This window comes from Macaca fascicularis, chromosome 12 (assembly GCF_037993035.2).
Source record: "Macaca fascicularis isolate 582-1 chromosome 12, T2T-MFA8v1.1".
Lineage (NCBI taxonomy): Eukaryota > Metazoa > Chordata > Mammalia > Primates > Cercopithecidae > Macaca > Macaca fascicularis.
This window is the reverse complement of record NC_088386.1, coordinates 51,861,919-51,869,127: the sequence shown is the minus strand read 5'-3', so window position 1 is coordinate 51,869,127 and position 7,209 is coordinate 51,861,919.

Here is a 7,209-nt window from a genome sequence, read left to right as displayed (position 1 = left end):
TTTAGACTATTAACAGCATCGAGCTCAAATTGTCTACATTTATGATTTCAAGACCTACAAGATAAAATTTTTAAAAAGTCTCAGAAACATACAAAACAGGCTGTTATGAACAAAAATCAAACTGGCTTCACAGTTTTACATAATACCTTCCCAAGACAATGGAGAAACATCTAAAGACCTCAGAAGAAAAAACTTAAAAAATGTATAGTTGGACAAATAGTCTTTCTTTCAGGTAGAAGGGCAAAAGGAAAACACTTTTAGATATGCATTGTCTGAGAAAATAGTATGTCCTGGAGTTAAAATCTGGATAACACAGAGGTGATTAAAAATTAGGAATTCAAAAATGCAGAAGTAGTGATATGAATGAACTTGCATAGCATTTCCCATTTAGTCTGAACCCCTCTTGTTAATCCAGTTGAAAATGTGATAGATGAATTCTGCAGCTTTGAAAAATTCTTAATCTGCAATGCTTCCCTAACCTGTTCTTTCTTCTTCTTCTCTTTCTCCTTCTTCCTCCTCCTCCTCTTCTTCTTCTTCCTTTTCTTCCTCCTCTTCTTCTTCTTCTTTTTCATCCTCCTCCTCCTCCTCTTCTTTTTTTTTTTTTTTTTTTTTTTTTTAGATGGAGTCTCACTCTGTCACCAGGCTGGAGTGCAGTGGCACGATCTTGGCTCACTGCAACCTCCTGGGTTCAAGCAATTCTCTTGCCTCAGCTTCCCGAGTAACTGGGACTATAGGCATGTGCCACCACGCCCAGCTAATTTTTTGTATTTTTAATACAGACAGGGTTTCACCATGTTGGCCAGGATGGTCAATGGTCTCGATCTCTTGACCTTGTGATCTGCCCACCTTGACCTCCCAAAGTGCTGGGATTACAGGCATAAGCCACTGCACCTAGCCTCTTCTTCTTTTTTTTTTTTTACTTTACTTGTTTACTTTTACAATTAGCTAAACATATATGTTTGTTTGCAAATCTGTACCTCTCAATTTATATGGAAGCTCTCTCCGGGTATAGTGACAACTGAAAATAATATCTGTTGTTCTCTGGTTTTATCGCTGTTAACAAATGATAAACAACTTCTGGTTAATGATCATATTACTTCATCTCTGATCCAGAAATACCAGTAAAATAAAAATAAAGGAATAAAAAAAAGTATAAAACCACTAAGAGGAAAAATAACGTGAGAATAAATTATAGGAGGGGTCTAATTTGTGGAAAAATGGAAAGCAGATGGATGAATCCTAGAAGGCTCAGGCTCACCAGGAATCTAAAAAGGTGAGAGTGTTGGTTGGAATTGAAAATGGAAGGATTATTCAAATGTTTAAATGCTGAAAAGGGAGCTGTTAGCCTCCAGCATCCTCTGATCCCACACTACCCAACCCAGCAGCTACCCATACAGCATGAGTATCCCTCATGCCAACCCTTAGGAACTACCAGATCATCTTCTAACACAGATGTCAAGCTTCTGGTTGGATTTCTTTCTATCTCTGGAAAGAGCCAAATTCATTTTCTAGATAAAATAAACCATAGAGAATCCACACTTGGGGAAACAACACACATCAGAGAAATGGAAGTGAGCCCCCATAGAAAACAGGGAATGTGTGAAATTCGCACCAAATATTGAAACATATCAGCTCTATGCCCTGCTCTGCTCCTAGAAGAGATCATCAGACAGGAGATTTTACTGTGTGTTAGGCAGAAGGGTAACTCCTTAACGACGTCCACATCCTAATCCCCCAAACCTGTGAATACGTTATGTTACATGGCAAGGGGGAGTCAGGGTTGTAGATGAAATTAAGTTTGCTAATCAGCTGATGTAAAAATAAGAAGATTATCCTCGATTATCTGAGTGGCTTAATGTAGTCATAGGGACTTTTAAATGTGGAAGAGGGAGGCAGAAAAGTTAGTGTCAGAAGAATGAGATGTGAGAAAGACTCCACAGCCATTGCTGGCTTTGAAACTGGAGGGAGCCATGAGTGAAAGAATGTGGTCAGCCTCTGACCACTAGAAAAGCTAGAAAACAGATTCTCCTGTAGACTCTCTACAAAGGAAACAGAGTCATGCCCACACTTTTGTTTTAGCCCAGTGAGACCCATTGTTGGACTTGAACTACATAACTGTAAGATACATTTGTGTTGGTTTAAACCACTAAGTTTGTGGTAATTTGTTACAGAAAACTAGTACAAAAAGACTGGCTGAAATAAAAGGCCAGCAAATACTGAGACTGCACAACCAGGTGCCTTTCCTTTCACCCTACAGTAGCAAAGCCTCAAGTCAGCAAACCTCCCTCTCACTTCAAACTCCCTCCCCCGCCTCCCCTTTCCATGAGTGTGCTCGTGCACACATAGCCTCTAATCAGCATCCAGAGCTTCTATCTTGAATGTGAACAGACTGCCAAATAGCCCAGGAATGTGAGTGAAACCTCCAAAATAGAAACTAGAAAAAAAAAGATTTAAAAAGAGATAAGATTGAATGCAGAAGAAACAAAAATGGCAGGGTAGGGGGAGTTAAATTTAAGTTAAATTTAGTTTTAAAAGAAAGTTGTGTTTTAAAAAACCTATAATTAATATGATCAGAAATTTAAGAGAGAGATCTGTAAATCAAGAACAATATGCTATTAAAGAAAAAGAAGTGGAGAGGAAAAGGGAAAAAACTAAGTTTCTAGAAATTAAAAAATATGTCAGCAGAAATTTTAAAAATTAATAGAATGTAGGCCGGGCGCGGTGGCTCAAGCCTGTAATCCCAGCACTTTGAGAGGCCGAGACGGGCGGATCACGAGGTCAGGAGATCGAGACCATCCTGGCTAACACGGTGAAACCCTGTCTCTACTAAAAATACAAAAAACTAGCTGGGCGAGGTGGTGGGCGCCTGTAATCCCAGCTACTCGGGAGGCTGAGGCAGGAGAATGGCGTAAACCCAGGAGGCGGAGCTTGCAGTGAGCCGAGATCCAGCCACTGCACTCCAGCCTGGGCAGCAAAGCGAGACTCCGTCTCAAAAAAAAAAAAAAAATTAATAGAATGTTTGGAATATAAAGTTGGGGAAATCACCCAGAAAAAATACTATCAAAGGTGAAAAGGCCAACCACAGGAGAGGAAAAATAAGATAATCAATTATGCTAACAAAAGAGGTTAAAAATCAGATCAATAAGACTCTCAGAGTAGAGAAAGAAAAAATGGATAGGAAAAATGACTAAAGAAATCATATAAGAAGATATTGTTACTGAAGAACACATCCTCGCGAGTTCTTGGTACAATGGATAAAAAGAGACCGACATCAAAGCATATGATAACATTTTAGAACACCTGTGATAAAGGTAAGTGGAAGCAGGCATCGTATTCAAAAAATATATTCAAACTCAGGATGCCAGAAGAGTGAAAAATGTTTTTAATGATCTGAGAGAAAATAATGTTTAGCCTTGAATTATTTACCCACCCACACTATCAATTGAGTGTAAGTAAAAATTGAAAAATTGATCAGACAAGGAACTTCTCAAAAAAAAAAAAAGCCCTGCAATGTATGATTTGTTCTACAAAAATGAAAGAGTACACTAAAAAAGGAGAAGTCTCGGGTCTAGAAAATAGTCAACAAAGAGTGTTGCAAGGGGAATTCCCAAGACAACAGCTATGCAGAGGGTCTAGAAAGTAGTTGGTCTTTGATACTACAACGATGGGGTTGAAGAGATACCACTAAAAAAAAAAAAAAAAAAAAAAAAAAACAAAAAAAAAACAACCAAATCAACCAAAAAGAAATAGGAACTTGATATATTTGACTCTATTGATACATTTCTTATGTCAGTGGGGTAGTTGATTTTAAACTATCAATGTAAAGATTTTTGGAGGAATTCTGAACATCAGCCCTGGGAACTAATTTATGACTAAGTCCTCAAAAGCAATTGCAATAGAAACAAAAATTGACAAGTGGGACCTAACTAAATTAAAGAGCTTCTGCACAGCAAGACAGCAAGAAAAAGGAAAAAACTATCAACAGAGTAAACAGGCAATCTACAGAACGGAAGAAAATATTCAGAAACTATGCAGCCAGTAAAGGTCTAATATCCAGAATCTATAAGGAACTTAATTGAACAAACAAAAAACAAATAACCCCACTAAAAAATGGGCAAAGAACATGAACAGACACTTATCTAAAGAAGACATACAAATGGCCAACACACTTAGCTAAAGAAGACATACAAATGGCTCAACATGCTTAATCATTAGAGAAACGCAAATCAAACCCACAATGAGATACCATCTCACACCAGTCAGAATGGCTAAGAAATGTCAAAGAAACAGCAGATGCTGTTGAGGTTGTGAATAAAAGGGAATGCTTATACACTGTTGGTGGGAAAGTGAATTAGTTCAGCCATTGTGGAAAGCAGTTTGGAGATTTCCCAAAGAACTGAGAACTACCATTTGACCTAGCAATCCCATTACTGAGTATATATCCAAAAGAAAATAAATTGTTCTACTAAAAAGACACATGCACTTGGATGGTCGTGAAGGCACTATTCACAAAAGCAAAGACATGGAATCAACCTAGGTGATCATCAACAGTGGATTGAATTAAAAAAAAAGTGAGTACATATATACCACAGAATACTACACAGCAACAAACAAGAATGAAATCATGTCCCTTGCAGCAATATAGATGCCACTGGAGGCGATTATCCTAGGTGAATTAACACAGGAACACAAAACCAAATACTGCATGTTGTCACCTGTAAGTGGGAGCTAAACACTGGATACTCATAAACATAAAAATGGCTATGATGGGGGACTATTGGAGCAGGGAGGGAGGCAAGGGGGCAAGAGTTAAAAAACTATTGGGTACTATGCTCAGTACCTGGGTGATGGGATCATTCACACCCCAAACGTCAATGTCCCACAATACACCCAGATAACAAACTTGCACATGTACCCTGTGAACCTAAAATAAAAGTTGAAATTATTTTGAAAAAAGACTTTTGGAGGGTAAATAATATTAGATATAAAGTAAAGCAAAAATAACTATAATAACAAGAAGAATAAACAAAAATTAGCTCAGGAAATCAAAGTCATAGAAGAAAGGAAATGTAAATCCTAATAAATTACATACTCATTTATAAATAATATTAATGTGGTAAATTGTAACAATATAAACAATTTGTATTCATTTAACCAAAAATTGGGTGTAGAAGAATGCTAGATTTTTATCTTTTAGACTTAGGATGCGAAAGGTAAAGTCTCAAATCAGTACCTCTATAGATGGCATTAAAATAGTCAGGAGCTACAACAGTAGTCTTTTTTCTTTTTTCAAAGAGGGTCTCACTCTGTTGCCCAGGCTAAAGTGCAGTGGCATGATTCATAGCTTACTGCAGCCTCCACCTCCCAGGCACAAGTGATCCTTCCACCTCAGCTTCCTGAGTAGTTGGGACTACAGCCATGGGCCACCACACCTAGCTAAGACAGTAGAGTCTAGAAGAGATAGCTAAAAGAATGGTAAGTGTTTATCTCTGGGGAAATGAACTAAGAACTACTAGGGAGAGGTAGAATGGAGGACTTCTGTGTTTGGATTTGTTTTTTAAAATTGTATGGTCTCTTAGTTTATTCGGGCTGCTATAACAGAGTACCATAAACTGGGTGACTTATAAATGACAGAAATGTATTTCTCATAGTTCTAGAGGCTGAGAAGTCCAAGATCAAGGCCGTAGCAGATTCAGTGTCTGGCAAGGGCCTGTTTCCTGGTTCACAGACCAGCACCACCAGTTGTATCCTCACAGGTGGAAGGGGCAATGAGTTTCCAGGGCCTCTTTTATAAAGAGAATAATATCATCAATGAGACCTTCACTCTCATGACCCAATCACCTTCCAAAGCCTCCACTCCCTAATACTATCACCTTGTGGGGTAGGATTTCACTATATAAATTTAGAGGATGCAAATATTTAGGGCATAGCATATGCATGTACTACTTTGATAAAATTCTAAAATAAAGGCTAAACAATTTGCAAATTTGTGAGCCACACTCAAAGAATTATTATAGTCTCTTCCATTCTAGAAAATAGATCTACATACGGCAACATGGTGATCATTTTTATTGCTAAGAAACTTGAATTATAAGTTCCCACATCTTTAAAGTTCATATTCATTAACTGAGTCATTTTTTTAATTGGGAAAGACTAATAAACCATCCAGTGGTAGACATCTGTCATCTAAGACAAATGAGTGTTTATTAATTATGCTTAAAACACAAGTATAAATAACTTTACCTCAACTACATTAAACAAATATTTGATGCATACTGAAAAACAGAGATGATATCTCAATAAGATTTCTATTTTCCTTCCTTCTCTCCCTCCTTTCTGTTTTTCTTCCTCCCTCCCTCTTTCCCTTTCTCATTTTCTTTTTTGTTTCACATGTCTAAATTTTTATATTTTTAAAACTTGACTGGATATTTCCCTTATAATAAAGAAACATCTATTAGTTTAAAACTCGATTTAAAATAAACTATAGGAGGGAGTGGTTCCAAGATGGCTGAATAGGAACAGTTCAAATCTACAGCTGTGTGAGTGATGCAGAAGATAGGTGATTTCTGCATTTCTAACTGAGGTACCGGGTTCATTTCACTGGGGCTTGTCAGACAGTGGGTGCAGGACAGTGGGTGCAGCCCACGGACCATGAGCTGAAGCAGGGCAGGGCATTGCCTCACCCAAGAAACACAAGGGGTAGAGGAATTCCCTTTCCTAGCCAAGGGAAGCCGTGACAGACGGCACCTGGAAAATCAGGACATGCCCACCCTAATACTGAGCTTTTCCAACAGTCTTAGCAAATGGCACACCAGGAGATTATATCCTGCAGTTGGCTCAGAGAGTCCCATGCCCATGGAGCCTCGCTCACTGCTAGCACAGCAGTTGGAGATCAAACTGCAAGGCGGCAGTGAGGATGGGGTAGGGGCATCTGCCATTGAGAGGCTTGAGTAGGTAAACAAAACTACCGGGAAGCTCAAACTGGATGGAGCCCACCACAGCTCAAGGAGGCCTGCCTGCCTCTGTAGACTCCACCTCTGGGAGCAGGGCATAGCTGAACAAATGGCAGCAGAAACCTCTGCAGACTTAAACGTCCCTGACTGACAGATTTGAAGAGAGTAGTGGTTCTCCCAGAACGGAGTTTGAGATCTGAGAATGGACAAACTGCCTCCTCAAGTGGGTCCCTGACCCCCGAGTAGCCTAACTGGG